This window comes from Stegodyphus dumicola, chromosome 5 (assembly GCF_044657685.1).
Source record: "Stegodyphus dumicola isolate Sdum_Otavi_A_Nest chromosome 5, ASM4465768v1".
Classification (NCBI taxonomy): domain Eukaryota; kingdom Metazoa; phylum Arthropoda; class Arachnida; order Araneae; family Eresidae; genus Stegodyphus; species Stegodyphus dumicola.
Window position 1 is genome coordinate 5,157,608 of NC_140772.1, and position 21,319 is coordinate 5,178,926.

Genomic DNA, 21,319 nt, shown 5'->3' on the forward strand with positions numbered 1-21,319 from the left:
TTTTATACATCTTTCTAGCTGTATTATACTATTTGAATAGAACATGTGGCAACGATTAGATAATTCTATTCTTTAAATGATATAAATTTTGTGCATTATGAGTTATAATATGAACGAAATATAATACTGTTAAGTGAATCTAGCGCCAGAGTGTCGCTATGGTAAACAAATACTAGAGTGAATTTTAAAGAATGCATTTATTCTATTGTGGTTTATGCGCTGTCGGCGAAGTAGATTTAATTGAATCCAATGAGTTTAAATGAAATGCAAGAAAAAATGTGTATAATTTAATATTCCGTACAATGAAGTCATGTGGTGTACACATCAGATTTTTATTTTTAGATTTTGGATTCTAACGGTTTGAGAGAATAGAGTTAAAAAGTGCTGTGAGTGTTTTATAAATGAAAGTAAATGAAATGAGCTCTTCTTAAAATACAGTCCACTGAAATTCTTGTAACAAGTGTCTATAATAAGCAACGAAATGTTTTATTAGTCCAAAAAGGGCCGAGAAGGACTATTACTTTCGTTTTGGCATGTTACGTTCATTCACTATAAATATCAGTTTACTTTTCAAACTATTGCCACCAAATATTAGAGCCCTGCATTATATTTAATTAAAGCAAAAAATTCACAATTTACCAACATACAAGAATAAAAAAAACTGATGTGTACACCACATGACTTCCTTGTACAGAATATTAAATTAAACCTGATTTTCCTGCATTTCATTTAAACATATTGAATTAATGGTTAATGAATTTTTTAATTAAATATACTTCGTCGATAGCACGGAGACTACATCATCTCATTCATTTTATAACTCAGAGTGCATAAAAATTATACCATCTGAAGTCACCACAAGTTCTATTCAAATACTATAATCAATCTACAACGATGTATAAATGAAATTAAACAAACGAAAAAAGAAACAGTTTTTCGCAGACCATTCGGAGCCGCTTACTAATGCGCATGCGCTACTAATTAATTCAGTTCTCACTTCGCGGCAAGGAAAAATACATAAAATCTCCAAATATCTTCATTAAAATTTGAAAGATATAAAGAAACATAAAACTCCAAGTACAGTTAAAACAATTTTTAAATTAAAATTTACAGTTTCTACGCAAAAACAAGGTAATAATTTAAATGATAATTCCAGAATGAATTAAGCATAATTTAATTCGCAATAATAAACGAAGACGTTACTTTGATGTTGCTAGGCTTAATTTCTCTAGATTGGCAACAAATCGGCTACTCTAAGTTTCAAATGAAAACAAACATGGCTGCCATGGTAATCAGAAGTGAGGCTTAGTCGCACTTCAAAAAAGTATTAAATTGTTGATAATTACACAAGTATTGCATGCACGTTAACTAAAGTCATAAAAATTGTAACCAGAACCACATAATTTCGTAATTTTTAAAGCAAAAAATCCACAATTTAGAAACATATAAGAATAAAGAAACTGAGCTCAATGAGCCGAGTAACAGAGTCAATATATATATACACATCTATAAACTTTTGGTGCGGCCGATTGCAACCAAAATACAAGGTGCTCATCTACATGTTATAGCAGTCATATATAAAATATTTCAACGTTCTGAGGCTACTCCTTTTTGAGTTATGCGAGATACATACGTATGTACATATGTACGTACAGACGCCACGGAAAATTCTCTTCAAAATTCATTAAAGCAGTTTATAATTTTTTTGGAGGAATTGAATCCTTTATTCTGTCCTTACGTGCAGATGTCATGCAAAAACATCGTTAAATTGCATTCGATAGCGGTCAAAATGGATATTTTCGTTGAAATATGCTGCCTGAAACTGAGATCACTGAGCCGGGTAACAGAGTGGATATATATACAGTTAATATATATACTTGGATGCTGCCGGCTGCAACCAAAATGGGAGGTGCACATCTACATGTTATAGCAGTCCTATGTACAAAATTTCAACCTTCTGAGGCCGCTCGTTTTTGATTTATAAGAGATACGTACAGACGCCACGAAACAAATCTCTTTAGAGTTCATTTTAAATCAGTTTTATAATTTTCTTGGTGGAAAAGAGTCTTTTATTCTGTCTTTACGTACAGATGTCATGCAAAAATATCGTTAAATTGCATTCGAAAGCGGTCAAAATGGATATTCGTTGAAATACGATACCCGAAATTTTTCGTGATTAGAATATTCCTTTTTACTTCGTAAAAGAAAGTAAAAAGACTATAGAAAAATTATCTTCGAGTCTTGTGATTACAAAATGTCAGAGGAAGGGTCTATAAGACCTTTTTATTTGAACACGAAAGAAGTTACAATGACCCAGCTTAGGTTCACACAAGCCACAACTTCTGGGTAAACTTAAATACGTAATGTTGAACTAACTCAAATGTTATAGATTAGCCTAACGGCTCACAGTATAAAGTAACGCGCAGGAAAGGCTCTGGTTTGTAGGAAACCGGCGAGACAAGCCTAGTGGCTAAACGCACTCAAAGCCACAGAATCAAATCGCTAATAAATCCCGGTAAAGTGTGGTCTCAAGTAGGCAGAACATACTCTAAAATTAACTTGCGAAACCTTCTCTTCCATTTCACTTCTATCTCATTCAAATCTGAATAAACGCTCGTTAAATTCTGGTATGAAAAGAGTGGGTGAAAAAGAGAGTGGCAGAAAACTAGCTTAAGACAAATGCAGTACATGAAGTCACATGAAAGCTGGAGCACAATGTTAGTGTAGGTAAATACAGGTACATCTTGAATGATGAATGATGTGTTCATGAATACTCATGTGTGCAGAAGAGTGCAGTAAGATTGCTAAGGCGTTGATTATTGTAGCGTCGCTAAGAACATAGATAAAAAATCTGATGTGTATGATGTGTACACCACATGACTTCTTTGAACGTAATATTAAATTATACGCATTTTTTCTTGCATTTCATTTAAACTTATTGGATTGAATTAAATGTACTTCGTCGATAGGGCATAAACCACAATAGAATAAATGCATTTTTTAAAATTCACTCTAGTATTTCTTTACCATAGCGACACTCTGGCGCTAGATTCACTTAACAGTATTATATTTCGTTCATATTATAACTCAGAATGCACAAAATGTATATCATTTAAAGAATAGAATTATCTAATCGTTGCCACATGTTCTATTCAAATACTATAATAAAGCTAGAATGATGTATAAAAGAAATTAAGCAAACAAAACAAAAAAGAAACAATTGTCACAGAAGATTAGTATTTCTCATTCAATTAATTCAGTTCTCCCTTCGCGACAAGGCAAAAATACATAAAAACTCATAATATCTGTATTAAAAATTACGAAGTAAATCTTAAACACGTATTTCCTCGAAAAATTTTTGATAATGCTAAAAATATTGCATACAGATTTACTAAAGGCATAAAAACCTTAACCGGAAGATAAAAACAGCATAATTAAATCATTTTTAAAGCAAAAAATGTACAATTTACAAACATATAAGAGTAAAGAAACTGAGATCACTGAGCCGGGTAACAGAGTGGATATATATATAAATATATTTATATACGTTTGGCGCGGCCGAGTGCAACCAAAATACGAGGTGCACATCTACATGTTATAGCAGTCCTATATACAAAATTTCAACGTTCTGAGGCTACTCGTTTTTGAGTTATGCGAGATGCGCACGTTCGTACAGACGCCACGAAAAATTCTCTTCAGAATTCATTTTAAAGCAGTTTTATCATTTTTTTGGAGGAAAAGAGTGTTTTATTCTGTCCTTACATACAGATATCGCGGAAATACATCGTTAAACTGCATTCGATAGCGGTGAAAATAGATATTTTCGTTGAAATATGCTGCATGAAACTTTTTGCGATTACTATACTTCCTTTTTACTTCGTACAAGTAAGTAAAAACACTGTTAAAAAAGCAACAAGATGTTGTAACACTAATTAATGGGCAGTGCCCCAGCAATGACTGCACCATGAGGCACACAAGCGTTCACTAACGTTGCATAAGAAGATGCCTGTTCATATGCTATTGTGCCAGTTATTCATTCCCCGAAGTGAACTGTGCAACACGGCGCGTGACCGCCACTTTGAGCTCTTATTATTATCTACGTGTTCCGCCCTACACGGAAGGGGACGATCCCTTCCTGGAGGATTTTCTAAGGGAAACTGACTCGTACTTAACCCGTTACACATGGGGAAAACCACGAAAACGCCCATGCAGCCAGCCCGTTCGCGGGATTCGAAACCTCGGAACCGAACTACCAGTGTTCAGCGACTTTACCGCTCGGCCGCAGGTGGGCTCGACTACTGGTGAGCCTATTTTGAGCTCATCAACGAATCCTATTATGCAACTTTTTGTATTGTTCATTTGCTTTCTCAGCACTGTTATAAGTTCATGTCGAAATTCTTATTTTACTCTTTTCTGTCTCTCATAGGAGTGTTCCATGGAGTGTAATTATTGCTCGTTTGGATGGGTACTATCACCCTTCTGATTATGTAAAAACAATTGACAGTCACTCTGCATACGAAAAATCCTAATACAGTGTCACTTTTACATATTTATTTTACATGCATAAAACTTACTAAAGGTTTAAGTACTGGAGAATCTCAACAGAACCAACTCGCTAACTTCAAAAAAACATTTCTCTTTAAGAAATTAACTATATATCGCAAGTTTTCCCATAATCCATACCTGACTAAAATGTTTACACATAACTCAAATTTTTTCAACTAATACTCTAAAAGCCTTTATCGTCTAACTTTGTCGAATGTAAATACCTAGGTATTATCCTAAATTCGGAATTAATGTAACCCTACATAATTACGTTGAGCGCCACGCGTATGTTTTAGGCAATCCCGTTCAGGCCACGCGCTTCGCTTAAAAGCGCTGGTATTGTAGGGCCAGTGATTCGTATCGCGGTAGAAGACAGCAACAAGTTGTGAAAAAGAAGACATTCCGTCGAACAAAAAATGCAAGGATATCTAGAAAACCACAACATAAACTCCGAAGAAAACCGGGAAAAGCCTCTGAAGTACGAAAATATTGTAAATTATGTTATGATAAAAATGCAACAGAAGCTGATAGAGTAATGGCTAGAAAAAAGACTAAAAGAGTGTTGTCACATTTTGTAATAGCTGTAATGGAGAACCGTTTTTATATTTTCCGTGTTTCAATGAAATCCAACGAATCAAAATCAAATCATGAATCAAAATTAAGTAAATTTTAAATAAATTTTGTGTCATTTCATAAAACAGTGTAAATTTTATAGTTATATATCATGTTACACGCTGTCAGCCAGCGGCGGTCGACGCGGCCTAAACGAAAAAGTCTAGTGTCAGCCACAAATGGCTGACGCGACCTCAACGGAAAGTTTAGTGCAGCCACGGATGGCTGACGCGGCCTAAACGGAAAATTTAGTGTCAGCCACAGACGGCTGACGCGGCCTAAACGGAAAATCTAGTATCAGCCACAGATGGCTGACGCGGCCTAAACGGAAAATCTAGTGTCAGCCACAGATGGCTGACGTGGCGCTCAACGTGTTAAGAAAAATTCTTTATGCAAAGCTAGCCAAAACCTAATATTAACTTATATTGGGTACTTATTGACTTCTAAATTAAGGCCTTATCTAGGTTAGTATTCTCTAAACTCATCCCAGTCGAAATTCAACTTTCAAGAGTAAAACTTGAACATGCGCAGAAATATGACCCATTCAAAACTTATTATCTTGCTCACGTTATAAACCAAAAGCAAAATGTTTTCACTCAAATGATGATATGGCAAGCAATAAATGCAGAAATTTGAAAGCAAACTCATTATTGTTGTGCACTTTCACAAAACCAGTTTTTATTCTATTCCAACGCCCGATTTGTTAAGAGTTTTCTTATTCTTTAAAGATGTAGCACGCTTTTGGTCCACCAGCGGCGGCGTAGCAAAAGACGCTGAAAACTGGTTGTTCGAGTCCCGGCAAACGGGCGGGCTCCATGGGCGTTTTCGTGGTTTTTTCCCGTGTGTAACGTGGATAAGAGCCACCTCCATGGGGCATACTGCCCTTTCTGTGTAATAAGTAAACAGCACCAAACTTTGTTAAATCTGTTTTGTGGGTCCTCAGTTCGCATTTGATTCAGCCTGTACTAGTTTTGCCTCTTTTCCTTCTTCTAGCCAATTCTCAACCATAGGTACTTTAAGACAAGTACTTTGGAAGTTTTTGTTTTGTTTATTTGACTACGGCAAAGCATTTGAGGGCTACCTTCATAAGGGGTGGGATGCCTTCATGGACAGACTATCTACGGAAAACTGGCTCATATATAAACGTGGCATGGGGCACGGTATGGGGGGCAAACCACGATTTCACGGGATTCGAATCTAATCAGATACAAATTTTGCACTCTGACGTAACTTAGAATTGCATCTAAATCCAGTTCCGCTTAGATTCAATTCAATATTCAAAACAAATAAAACAATTAAAGTCTCTTATCTAACAGACGAGATCAATTCAATCCACGATATTTTATCCAATTTATTGACGACGCAAACAATACATGACAATGAAGGAAACACGTATAAATCCAGTCATAGTTTCCACTTACAAAAATTATCCTTCAACGTTGTTGCAGACTCAAAAGCACTCAATCAACTCAAAGAAATTCAGACGCACAGCGCCATTTGGCCCCTGTAATTCTAGTTATCCCCGCCCCGAATGATCAGGGGTTCATTCAAAATTTACATTAATGCAATTTTAAGCAGAAGCTTCGCAATATCGTGGCATTACATTACCGATACCGATATCGCACAATGTTAATTCATGCATGACAGTAACGAAATTTAAGAAAATATATACAAAAACACTTTTATTTTATAGAAATGAATACTTATATAGGACTTGGAAAAAACACGATGAGGATCACATTAGATTGGAATAAGGTTTTGGTTTGGTTTGGTTTATTGACACACAAACACGCGCGCGAGACTGTGTGTCGGAAATTCGAAAGATATGCTCTTTTAAATATTTTGCGATCTTGCTGTTGAATTGAATTTTATGGTTTAAGGGCGAAGAACATGATATTTAATAAATAAAGGTAACGTTGCCCATTTTCCCAGTTATTCTATAGATATAATTTAAAGTTCTTTTACAAGAAAGTTCTTTTTTTTACTGTTAATGGGATTGACTATAAAATACATTTAATTAACGCTATGTCTAATTAAAAACATTAAGCATTTTTATAGAATTACATTACCAATCTTTTTCTTTTCCAAATACATGAAAGATGTTATATTATATGTTAGTCTAATGTCCTACAAATCTATATCTATCAATATCTAGTCACCTAATGTCCTATAAAATGTTCCACTATTCCACTTGCTCCATGTCCATACATAAACTCTACTGATAAACCATATTAATATTTAAAAGAACCTTTGTTTAAAAAAAATGTATTTGTAATATTTAGATCGTATTAACAGAACTGTTGATCACAATAAGCGACGAATTTTCCTTGTTTTCATATACAAACTGGAGGGAGTCGTGCAATTCGATGACAATATCCAAATGATAATATTAAGGGGCATTTACTGCATTTTACACATTTTCCGATTAATAGGTTTGACTCAAACTCTTCGTTAACACAAAGCGAATGGGCTGACAGCATGAAAGTTTGCGTGATTGTCCTCGCAAGTGACGTGAGAATACGAGCCAGCTCTAATTAAACTAAATTTTATTTTGTATTTATATAAAATGTACAATGTTTTTCAATAAACAATAAGTTTCGCAAAAAATGTATTTTTAGACTAAAAAAAATAAAACACTTATTTCAATCGGGTGCGGAGATATATTTTCAGATTCAATGGCGTGCGACTCGCTAGAAAGGTTAAGAAACACTGATGTAGACAAAAGCCAGTGCACCTCGAAGCGCTTTTTTTCGAAATTCGAATTTTTTTTTTTTTTTTTTTTTAATTTTTAATTTTATGTTTTGTGACGAAATCGCGTCATTTTGAGACATAATGGGCTATAAGGAAAGCGAGATTTTACTCTACGCACTCCATTTTCACATCTTCATGAAATGTAGGCACATAGCTATTTTACGAGATTAAAATAAATTTCGTGTTTCAATAAATCGATTAAATACGAATTTATTTAACAAAGTGAGCTTAACACCTTTTCAACGGGATTTTTTCTAAAAACGTTTATGTCTAAAAATGTACAGTTTATTTTTCTTTGATTTTTGGGCACGTTAAACTTTCATCCTTGCGACTGCTTTTACAAAAAGAATGATAATATTTTGGAAAAATGATAATATTTTGTATTTTTAAAAAAATTTTTAAATGAAGCTTCCGAGTACACTTCTCACATCTTTAAAAATGTGATTTTGGCAACAATTTTCCCGTTTTATTGTTGTTGATAGATTTTTGATGAAATCGCATCATTTTGAATAGTTTCATTCTTTTAGAAATATGGGTTTGGCAACAATTTTTCATCGTATTTCTTATGTCACTGTTTTTAAGAGATTGGCATATTTCATTGTTATTTATATATATATATATATATATAATACATTTTTATTGATTTTTCGATAAAGTTGTTCTGTAGAGTAAAATTCTGCGCGGAATTTTATGTTTCTTGAGTTTTTTTCATGTTATTTTTTGCTTATTTCACTGTTTGTAAGATATTGAAATGTTTTGCATGGTTTTTTTTTTTCTTCTTCTTCAACGGAAAGTTGATTAATTTTTTTATTAGGATAATTAATATTTGTATTAAGGGATATAGCTTAATTCACTGTAATTTTGTTATACGTAATCACTCTTTTTTTTATGAAGTTGTTCTGCAGAGTAAAATTCTACGCAGTTTTTAAATTTAACGTTTGGTGTTCCCTTCAGGCATTTTCCCGGTACAATTAAAAGCCAGACGAAGGCTGGCAGAGAAGCTGCTAGTAATTTTCAAAAATTTTCTAAACTCCGAAATGGCTATTAAAGGCAAAACGTTTTAATAGATGAAATTTCTGTATTCTTAAAAGTAACAAATCACATGAAACTTCAGTTGTACATTATGTCATTACCCTGTAGAGATATCAGGTTGTTTCGAAGCAGAAGTCGTGAACAATGTGCAATGCCTTCGCTGGGAATCGAACCTCGGACTCCTCGAATACTCGCTGAATGCGCTGACGAAGTGTGAACGTACCACGAAGGCATGCTAAGAAGGTGGAAGAAATACCTTAGAACCTTTAAAAATCCATTGATTTGCTGCAAGACAAATTTTTATGACTGAGCTTTACTTCGCAACGCATTCCTACAGAAAAACTGTTGAAGCTTTTAAAGATTACCTCCCCAAATGTTCGTGAATTTAACAAGACAATAAGTTTGCGATTAGTAACTTAATTTCGAGAAACTAAAGCAAGCTTTCACCATAAGAAACGAAGTAGCCGCCAGTCTCCTCTGAGTTCGGACAAAATGGACTCGCAATCAAATCTATGCGTTGCGAAATAATGCTCAATCATAAAAATTCTTCGGTAAATCGATACCAAATAAAACAGTTATAGGGGGTCATTAAATGAAATGATTTGCCATTTATATCCATTTTGTAATTTCAAAATTTTTGTGAATTTGATGAAAGCGAATTTTGGAACTCCCTGTACCTTTCTACAGAAAACAAGGGTTAAGATTCTATAATGCATTTTAAGCAACATCGTAAAACTCAAAAATAAAATAATTTTACTAATAAAGAAGAGTAAATACATTTTTGACACCATTTGCTGTCAATAATGGTACATAAAGAATTTTTCTTCCCCTTTTCAGCTTCAAAGGCTGTTAGAGCCCAGAAGTGTTGGTTCACTATAAAAGTCCGAATCTCTTTTCAAATTGTTGCCACCAAATATTAGCGCCCTGCATTATATTTAGAAAAATTAAATAATGAAGAATCTGCATGAATGTATGTATGTTTCTGGCACTGTGTTCTGGCAACGCAAAATTCTCTTTTGAGACTAATAGCCCTTCTTAGCTAACGCCTTTTGGACTAATATTACATAGTTTTTTAAAGAAAAGTGTAAAATATAAGAGAAAAAGACCATTTTAAAATCCTTTCTTTTATATTTTCAGAGAAATCGGCATGGAACAGAGCAGTTATAAGCAAACGAACCTTAAAATATCTTCTGAAGATTATTTCAGCCGCGAAGTATCTTCATCATTTTGTCTCTTCCACCACGATTCTCGAGATTTTTATCTAGTTAACTATGGGGTATTTTCTTCGTCCTTCCTGCATGCTTTCGTGGTGTAACGCTAGCATGCGTGGCATTCGAGAGGTCCAAGTTCGAGTACTGGCGAGGGTACTGCTTATTTTTCATGTCTTCTGATTCTAAATAACCTAACGTCTCTACAGTGGCGCCCGAACTAAAAGGTGGAGGATGATGATTCTTCACCAACAGAATTTGGCGATTGAGTCCCCTTACCACCAGTCACTCTTTAAAAGGGGATTATATAAGTTATTTTCTTCCTCGTTCCTGTATGCCTTTGTTGTGTAACTGTAGCACACTCGGCGCTTATTGGAGAGAGTCCAGGTTCCAGTATGTTGCTAAAGAAATCATATTTTGAATAACATTGTCCTCTACCCGATTATGAACACCTGAAAGCCCGGATCAGGAATATTTTTGTCTATGTCATATTTTGTAAAGCTTTAACGAATTTTTGATTAACAAGCTCAAAGATTCCTAAGTAAGCAGTGGTAACACTGTAAGGGAAAAAAAAAGAAAAAAAGAAATATATGTCTAGTGTGAAAGACTATCTATCGGAAATTATCAAGATATGCTGTTTTTAAACATTTTCAACACAAATGGACATTACCGGAAATGCTCTCGATGTTATGTATGAGAGTGTAAATGAAAGACATGCCTAAATGCAACTAACAAATTACGAAAATGATCATGTAAAATCACACAAAAAAAATCACTAAAAGCGATTTGTCACTTTTAAAACAGCTGTCATCATGTTTTTCTCTCATTACGAAAACCCAACAGTACCTAAAGCCAGCAAATGTTGAAAAAAAATAGTCCTCCATACCCGAAAATGAGCAATTGAAAGCCCGAATTTACAATTTGATTTATTGTCCATTTAATATTTGGAAAGCTGAAAAATAAATGAGTTATGAAAATTTTGGAAGTGGGACATAACTTGAAAAAAAAAATTACAATCTAGCCTGTTTCTGTTAACTATTAAAATTTGTTCGAAGCATAAATAAAAATACAAATGTTTGTATGCAAACGTCTGTACCTTCAGATCTTTGGATTTGCATCCATTTATGCCTTTATTGGCACTGGGAAAAGTAAACCTTAATAATTTCGCTAACGCATCTACACTTTTCAACTAGCATGCTGCGGCCCGCCAGCGGCTGAGCCGTAAAGTCGTTGAACACTGGTAGTTCATCCGAGGTTCGAATGCCGCGAACGGGCTGTCTCATGGCGTAGTCTATATGAGTCGATTTCCCTTAGAAAGTCTTCCACGAAGGCATCCTTCCAGTTAGGCAGATATAGACCTCTATCAAAATCGTAAAAACAACCTTGTATTTAGCGTAGGTATAATGAAACACTCAATCGATTTCGAGAGCAGCTAAAGGTCCCTCCTCATCAGAAGAAATACCTAGAAAGAAGAAAATAAAGGAGAAGGAGTCACAGAAACACGTGGTCCTTATCAGCACTCCACGTGATTATAACTAGACTTTTAATCAGAGTTGCACTGGCCGCCTACTTTTACTGAGCCAGGCTATCTGATCGAGCATGCAAAATTAGCGAAGTTAAAATAGGGAGCGAGGGGCAAATGCACCTTACGCTCAAAATCTGAACTTCAAATAATAGACCTCTATGCTTAATCGCATAAACCAAATCACATAGCATCCTGCATCGAAATCGACGTCTTCTGGAAATTCCTACTTTCTTGCATGTGTATTGTTCACATTTTTAAGCGAAAATGATTTCGAACTAATCACGTTCACACGATAACTACCACACGAGTTTGTACGAAAATCTCCTTCTGGCAACCAGGGCTGCTGTACTATACGTCAATTGTTTCCAATTGTAGGAGTTTAAAGCATCTTAAACGAAACTTTTTGGGAAATGCATTCAGTTTAATGAAGTATCTGAAGAAAGAAGTATCTAAGAAAGTGTGCAAGATTCGAAAATTATTTCTTTTTCACATATTTTTGTGTAGTGACAAATTAACACCATAATTATCGTTCCTCCATTCGATTAGAAAAAAGAAAAATGAAATCTGAAAGCTTTCAGATTTTATATTACGCCCAGAAGGGCGTTTTTTAAACGTTTTGTGTGTTACCTTTATTTAATAAAGAAAACACACTTGTTCACACTTAAACCACATAAAATTCAATTCAACAACAATAACAATAAATATTTTAAAAAATGCAAAATAGCATATTGTTAGAATTTCCGATACAGTCTCGCGAGCTGGAGATAAATGTTTAAAAATAGCATATCTTAATAATTTCCGATAGATAGTCTCTCACACTAGAGACATATTTCTTTTTTCTTTCTTTCCGTACAGTGTTACCACTGCTCACTTTGAAAGCGTCGGGTTTGTTAATAAAAAGTTCGTTAAAGTTTTACATAATTTGCAAAAGATTATAAAACGAAATGGAAATTCATTTAAATATAATGCAGAACTGTAACATTTGGTGGCAGCAGTTTGAAAAGTGAAACGGACATTGATACTGAAACAACGCAAAAATCGCAAAGCGAAAACAATAGTCCTTCAGAGACAAAACCCCTTTGGACTAAAACGTAATTGGGAATTGAACATTTAGTAATTAAAAATTCAACTATTACTTAAAAAAATGTTTTCTGTAGGCAAATAATGCAATGAATCTATTACGATGGATAAAATTAAATAAAAGGAACTGCAAACCTACGTATTCATCTGATATATATCCCCTAGATACGAACAGCAGCTATATGCTTATCTTATATTTATAATGCATCCTTTTTACCCAAACTCATTACATGCGAGGATTACATCTTATAAAAGTTGCATGTTACTTCCCAGTAGAGAAAATATAGTAAAGTAAAATATATATATTTTGCTTTCTTTCTTTCACTAGCGAGTTGACGCGCTTGCTTTAGTGTTTCTGTGCAAATTGTGGGTGAAAATAATCCAGCACACTCTAAATCAGGGCTTTTTCAGTCGCCACCCCTTTTCTCGACTGAGAATTTTTCGCAACCCCAGGACCCCATAAGCATTGCGGCAAATCCTACTACAATTTTAGGTCATTAACTTTATTTCTAATTTTAAGACGCAGAACAATGTGAACATTTTAAACAAGTAACAGACGAAATGACAGCGTCACGTGCAAAGCAAGTAAAATGAAAGTTTATATTGTAAAAAGAATCCGTCAAAACGTTTTCGTTTTTCGATTTTGTCTGAATGGTCTTATCTTTAACCATCTTCAGATATATTGTGTAAAAATATTTGTTAACTGTAAAATTATTATTACAAGTTAAAGCAATATTAAAACTGCTACTGCAGGTTGCAACCTACAGTTCGAAAGATCTAAATACACTGAAAATGCTCGTAGAAAGTGTATGCCAATTACACAGTATTCTAATTCAGCTCTGCCTCACAATTTCAGTTCAGTATATATAAGTAATATTCAATACATAAATCCGTGCATACGATGTGAAAATACTCCAACACATTCCTAATACACAGAAACCACTCATAAAATTCTTATTCACAATGAAGTACTTTTTACATGTATAATTGTTTCTGAATTTCAAAAAAATATAATAAGGAGCTAATTTTTGGAATATGGTAACAGGTAGTTTGGCGACATTTTGGTAAGGCGATAAAGGTTACTAGCTAGGACTTTAGCAATGTACATGGATAAAGTCAAAAGTGTGCGCAATGCCATTTTTGTGCAATTCTGGGATGTTTTTTTAAGTGAAAATAGGTCGACGTGTACATGGATGACAACGTGTATGTGCAATTCTTAAAAAAGCGGCAAGCAGTGGGCGATTCTGCACTTTGCACCAATTTCGCACCTAATCTTCGTCATGATTAAGCAGTTTTGTTCCATAAAAGTTCTAGCATAAGCGTAATTCGGCTAGCAGATTGTTGGAAAAAAAATGTTGAGTTAAAAAAAAAAAAAAAAAAAAAAAATGCCTTTACTTCGTGAAAACAAAATGGCGACCAAAACAAAACTAGCAGGTTGCTGTAGCAGGGTTGGTCGCCAAATTTTAGCCGAAAAATCGCCAAGTTACCATAATCCAAAGATTAACCATAATTTCAGTACTCAATCGTACTCATGTATACATATCAGATTATAAACAATTATCATGTTTACCTCCAAATAACGCACATAAATAGAAAGACAGTTATTCAAGGAAGATTTGTCAATACAGTTTACACTCGCATTCATCAATATCACTTCAAAACATTGAGTAATGTGCAATTTCTCACTATCATATGCGACGAAACAAAATTATTCACAAATTCCTGTGAAATTTATATAAATCAGTTTAATGTGCAAAATAACGAAGCAAAACCAAATACATACCGAATCGCTTCGAGGTGAACCAACAATCACATCTTTTAGTCCTAATAACTTCAAATCAAAACATAAACAATCCATTCCGCTTATGCTAAACCCGCTGAATATGCTTGTAGCTCTCCAAATAAGTGTTATAAATGCACACTATATCACTGAATCAACTTCAGATCACATTTTAATGTAAAATATAACGCAAAATTTCAGATACACTATGTAATTACCAAAAAATAATGATAAATTGAAGAGCTCGCAGAACCAGAGACAGCAATGGCGCCGAGCATGCGCAGAACCAAACATTAATGCCGTAATCGAGTACCCAATGACTCGCCAGCGGCCGAGCGGTAAAGTCTCCGAACGCTCGTAGTTCGGTCCGAGGTTCGAATCCCGAGAACGGGCATGAGCGTTTTCGTGGTGTTCCCAATGTGTAACGTGTATAGGAATCGGTTTCCCTTAGGAAGTCCTCTAGAAGGCTTCCCTCCCCTTAGGCAGACAGCACTCGAGGCTTTGCCGTAATCATATAATCAAACAAACGAACAAATACTCCATGGCCTTGTAGGGACGATTCGAAAATAAACAACAAATTCGAGAGTGCTTATGTTATTCTAATTTCAGAACATGAAGAGAAAATATTAAAAAGCCACCTGCATGAACATAACAGCGTGTTCGGAGGCGAGCTGATGCTATAAAACGAGCAATTATCTGAGCAACACAGCGAAACGTGAAACTAATCAACATTTATTCAGAGAATGAGGCATCAATTTAAGCAACTACAGATTTCAGAAATAAATCTCCAATTGTACAAAAGATTCCTGAATTTTTTGTCTTGTTTCTGTTTGCTAATTATAAGAAAAGCTCCTCATCGTGTTACAATCATAAAATAATGATGATTGATAAAATTGAATAAAAATAAAATAAATAATCGCAGATGACTTTTTCTTTTTAGATTCTGCAATCTAACGGTTTAAGAGAATAGAGTTAAAAAAGTGCAGTGAGTGTTTTCTAAATGAAGGTAAATAAAATTAAATAAAAAAATCGCTAATTTTTAAAATACAGTCCACTATATTTCTTGTAAAAAGCGTCTATAATCGCTAACAAAATTATTCCAAAGGGGTAATTTGCCAGAAGAAATATTAATTTTGTTTTGGAATTTTAATTTGATTCACTATAAATGTCCTTTCACTTTTCAAATTGTAACCATCCAATATTAGAGCCCTGCACACCTAATGACTCTACAAGCGGTCATTAATTTGGTCTCATTATTAAGCCAAGCGGTCTAATTACTTTGCCTTTATTTGTTCTTGGAAAAATTCCTTTGGTATACACACAAAGTTTTTTTTGGTTGGTTTATTAGGTTACAGCAAAGAACTGGAGGGCTATCTGCCTCAGGGGAAGGATGCCTTTGTGGAGGACTTTCCAAAGGAAAATGGCTCGTTTACACGTTACGCAAGGTGAAAACCCCGAAAACGACCATGCAGTTAGCATGTTCACGGGATTAAGACCATAGACCGAACTACCAGTGTTCAGCGACTTCACCGCTCAGCCGCTAGTTGGCCGTATACACCCCAAATTGAATAATGAAGTATACCGAGGTACTACTGTATGAAGATAATGTGAACAGCTTGCGTTTCTCGCATTGTGAAAATACAACGATTGCTAAAGTCATCAAATTTTGAATATCGTATATCGTCGTCCAGCTCGGCTGTGCAATTTGATTTATTGTGTATTTCATATTTTGTAAAGCTTTAACGAATTTTTGATTGACAGACTCAAGGATTCAAAAGCGGGTGGAGACTCTCTATCCAAAATTGTGAACATATGCTGTTTTTGAATGTTTTTAGCCTAAAGGGACGTTAGCCCAAATGCTCTGAAATGCTTATGTTTGCGTAAATTAAAAACACGCCTAAAAATTCACTAAAAATGTAAAATCGCTAAAACAGAAACAGTTTGTTTAGTATTTTTTGTTACCAAACAAATTTCTAGTGTGTCTTGGCAACAAATAGTTGACTACCTCTCATGATTCAATTACGGTTGCTGTGGTAGCCCGAATTCGGAATTTGTTTTATAGTCTATTTAATATTTTGTAAAACTTTAATGAATTTTGGACTAGCAAACTCAATGCTTCCAAAGCGAGCAGCAGTAACAATGTACGAAAAACAAATCTCCAGCTGGGTGGCTGTCTATCGAATATTTTAAAGATATACTGTTTTTAAATGTCTCAACACAAAGGAACATTTGCCCACATGCTCTCAGAACATGTATGTGTCTGTAAATGAAATAAAAAGGGGCTTAAAATTCGCGTAAAATCACGAACAAAATCACTACACGTGTTTTACATTTTTTAAACTGTTTCCGCCACGTGGTTCTGGCATTCAGAAAAAACAACGGTATCTAAAGGCATCAAATTTTGAATAACGTAGTCATCCACCGGAAGCTTAGCACCTGAAAGCCCGGATCTGGAATTTGGTTTATTGGAAACTGATGGTAAATACGTGAGTTTATATTTATATGTAAAAACTAAAGGCTGGTGCAGGTCATTTTAGCCAGTTTCAAATACTGCAAATTGCCATTAAAATTTCTCTAGGAAGAGAATACATAAAAACAGCATATCTAAGTTTTCTGATAGAGTGTTAGCACTATATTACATTCGCACAATGCACATTATTATATTCGCTAGATCATTTCTTTAAAAACTAACCACTCATGTAACCAGCAGCCTAAAACAGTAATCATAAAAAAAGTATATGATGATTTTAATGAGTCTGTGAAGTGTAATTTTATACAAATATTGAATATTTCTAGTTAGACATGTCAAGATTTTAAAACGTATTTAATTCAATCACATTAAAAAGTACACAAAACTGTTCTTAAGAACTCTGTTAATTGCTTTTAAACCGCTTCATTTATGACTCGATAACCTTCCTGAACAAATTTGAAAGTATCTTAAGCTTTACTGAATGGCAACACGCTGGCACGTAGAAGATAAAAATATTTAATTCCGGCCGCTGCAACACTTTGCTTTCATAGAGTCGAATTTGTTAGCACAGATCGAAAGATAATTATCTCACACATTTTTTTTTTTTTTTTTTTTTTTTTTTTTTTTTGAATGACAAATGTCTCTAGGAGCTCTGGAGATTCTGGCGCTCTGGGAAAATGCTTTATTTGGAATAGTGTTTCGCTGAGTGTGTTAATCAAATCAATCTTTAAGTGTGTTAATCAAAAATCCATTACAGTGTTAAAAAATTATAAATAAATTATCAGTTGTTGTCTAGCAATTAAAAGCGAGAGAGCTGTAAAATCATTTTTACCAAGGAATTCACAAACAATCTCCTTAAAAAGTTCTCCCTGCAGAATGTCTTTCACTACCCTGGAAATTTATAGCTATGGGGGGATAAACATGTGTTGCATCGTTTGTGAGGGAGTAGAAGTAAGTGTAGTGGTAAAGAAAGGTTTCCGAGGGGAGGATATGGGTCTGAAACATTACAATTCTCCCATTTGGCACTAGAAATACTAATAAGATTTACACCATTTTTTTCTTTCAAAACTTTCATAGTTTTTTTGCAAGAAAATAATGCGCAGATACAAACATGTATAAAACGTATGCACAATTTTTGCTTATTCGAACTTCCCCTTGATTAAGGAGTCGATTACAGTAACTATGCCATCAAGTGATATATCACTTTTTATAACATAAATATTAGTAGTAAAAAATTCAACATGTTTTAGACTATCAGTTGTAAAACAGGGTATCGGCCTTAATTTCTCAATATCAAAACCAGTCGAATTACTTCGCAATACACTTTATGTAGGAGAATGTTTTGTTAAGTAACTTAATAATAATCATAGCTTTAAACAGTAACCAGTGCCATAAAAGATGCCATATCATTAATTTATGCATTCAATTCGGTAAGCCACACAATGTGTCAATATTTTCAGCGTTGGTCTAATGTCTTGTCACCATATATTATCGCCCTGTGTTATATTTAAAGAAATTAAGAATATCTGAAAGTTTCCAGATTTTAAATTACTTCCAAAGGGGCGTTTTTTTTTTTTTTAAATTTTGTGTGTTACTTTTATTTATTGAATATCGTGTTCTACACACTTAAACCATAAAATTCATTTTAAGACCAATATCGCAAAATAATTTTTTATTGAGTGTATCTTTAGAATTTCTGATACGCAGGATCTGATACGCGCTGGAGATAAAAAGGTTTTCTCTGTACAACGTTGCCAATTCTCGCTTTGAAATCGTTAATTTATAAAATCCCCTTTTAAACAGTGACTGGTGATTAGCGGACCCAATCGCCAAATTCTGGTAATGAAGAATCATCATCCTCCACCTTTTCATTCGGGCGCCACTGAAGAGAAATTAGGTTATTTAGGAGCAGAAGACATGAAAAATAAGCAGTGCCCTCGCCAGGACTTGAACCTGGACCTCATAGCGCTACACCACGAAGGCATGCAGGAATGAGGGAGAAAATGCCCTATAGCTAACTAGATACGAATCTCGAGAATCGTGGTGAAAGAGACAAAATGATGAAGATACTTCGCGGCTGAAATAATCTTCAGAAGATATTTTAAGGTTCATTTGCTTATAACTGCTCTGTTCCATGCCGATTTCTCTGAAAATATAAAAGGATTTTAAAATTTTCTTTCCTCTTATATTTTACAGTTTTCTTTAAAAAACTATGAAATATTAGCCCAAATGGCGTTAGCTAAGAAGGGCTATCAGTCTCAAAACAGGATTTTCCGTTGAATCATAGCAAAAGACTGAATTACTATTCAAATTCTTGCCACCTAGAAGGACCGTTAATTTCGTTTTGGCATTTTGCGTTGATTCACTATAAATATTGGTTCACTTCTCGAATTGTTGCCACCAAATACCATCTCCCTGCACTATATTTAAAGAAATTAAATAATAAATGATCTACTTGAACGTATGTGTGTTTCTCGCATTGTGAAACAACGACGGTGCCCACAGCCATCCAATTTTGAATAACGTAATTCTCGAACCGAACAGTGGGCACTTGGAAGCTGAATTCGGAATTTGTTTTATCGGCTATTTCTTATTTTGTAAAACTTTTAACAAATTTTGATTAACAAACTCAACGATTTCAAAGCGAGCAATGACAACACTATAAAGAATAAAACATTTTTATCTTCAGCGCGCTAGACTGTCTATTGGAAATTCTAAGGTATGCCGTGAGCCCAAATGCTCTTGATCATTATTCTTTTATTTCAAATTTACCGCAAGTAGTAACTTTTCATTCTACTTAATTTTTTTGGGAGGCTACCAGCGGCCGAGCTGCAAAATCGCCGAACGCTGGTAGTTCGGTGGCTGCATGTTCGTTTTTGTAGTTTTCCACGTGTGTAATTTGTATACGAGCAATTTTCCTTAGAAAGACCTCCACGAAGGCCTCCCTCATGCAGACAGCCCTTGTATATTTTCCAGTAACCAAACAAACCAAATTATTCTACATTTTATTAATACTGTATTATAAGAGGCATATAATTGTGGCAACAGTTTTATAGATAGGTAGGTTGTTTCTCTGTAGAATTATATATATATATATATATGGATGTTGACCATTTTTGTTGCAAAGAAATATATCATTCTCTGCTAACCCAGGCTTTAAAGTCTGAACTAAAACTGTACCGATGTTCTAGAGGGCAGTAAACCACAATAATGATTGAAATGTGATAGGCAAACAAAATATGCTTTGGCCCAAAATTATATCTCATAGATAAAACTAATATTATTTATGCAATCAATATGAGTAATGTTTCATGCACTTAGAAGAAAGCTAAAGTAAAAATCTGTATACAGTAGAACTTGGTCAATCTGTTCCTAAGAGTCTGAATAAAATGATGAGGTATTGAAATGGAATGACAAATGCTCTAAGCCAAGCTTAAAGTTTCAGAGTTTAACTTCAGCGTTCATTCAGTCAAAACGTTTTCTGGTAGCAAATTAAACCCTTGTTTAGAAGAAGAAGATGTTTGTGTGTGTGTGTGTGTGTGATTATGGTAAAGCCTCGAGGGCTATCTGCCTAAGAGGACTGATGCTTTCGTGGAGGACTTTCTAAGGGAAACTGGCTCTTATACAGGTTACACATGGGAATAACCTCGAAAACGCTCATGCAGCCAGCCCGTTCGCGGGATTCGAACCTCGGATCGAACTACCAGTGTTCAGCGATTTTACCGCTCGGCCGCTGGTGGGCTAGAAGATATGAAACTGAGAGATGTCGGCCGTTAAATGGAACACCGTATTTCCTTACGCACTTCTCCCCCTTTTTGTAGTAAATGTTTCGTAAGTAAATCGAGAGGGAAAAATTATGCGAATACCTCAATTTCCAAAGGACGTGGTTACAGCAAGAACATCAGAAAAGAAAAGTATTCTTTGAATGACCTACATGTAACTATCACAATATTACTTTTTTTAAGTAATCTTTATTCCAGCAAGAATTAGTAGTAATATTAACATTAGTTTAACTAATATGATATCTTCATGTCTACATCCCTATAACATAGATCTCGCCGTTGTTATTCCTCAAAATATCTATGCAGCTGCTTCAGCGAAATGGTAAACTGAATGTCAGTTGGTGTTTCCTTCGCTCTGACTTGTCGGTTATTGAATCAGACTAACAAAAAATTCAACAGTTAGATAGGAACATTTCGGCGGTATCTTCGCAAGTATTTTGCGAGAGTTTGTCTGTTAGTAAGATGAAAAAAATCACTATATGAGCAAATTCATTTTAGAATTTAAGGGAGTTCGTTTTCTGAACGCACTGAGAA

The 21,319-nt window shown here is 34.6% G+C and overlaps 1 long non-coding RNA gene across 1 annotated transcript in view; it reads right to left on the minus strand.

The window, feature by feature from the left end:
• The window catches only part of LOC146997017 (uncharacterized), a 62,005-nt gene extending 47,206 nt beyond the window's left edge, over positions 1-14,799 (minus strand). The window contains exon 1 of the long non-coding RNA XR_015040983.1: positions 14,537-14,799. This is a non-coding gene — a long non-coding RNA (uncharacterized LOC146997017). The remainder of the gene's footprint in view (positions 1-14,536) is intronic.
• Between the last annotated feature and the right edge of the window lie 6,520 nt (positions 14,800-21,319).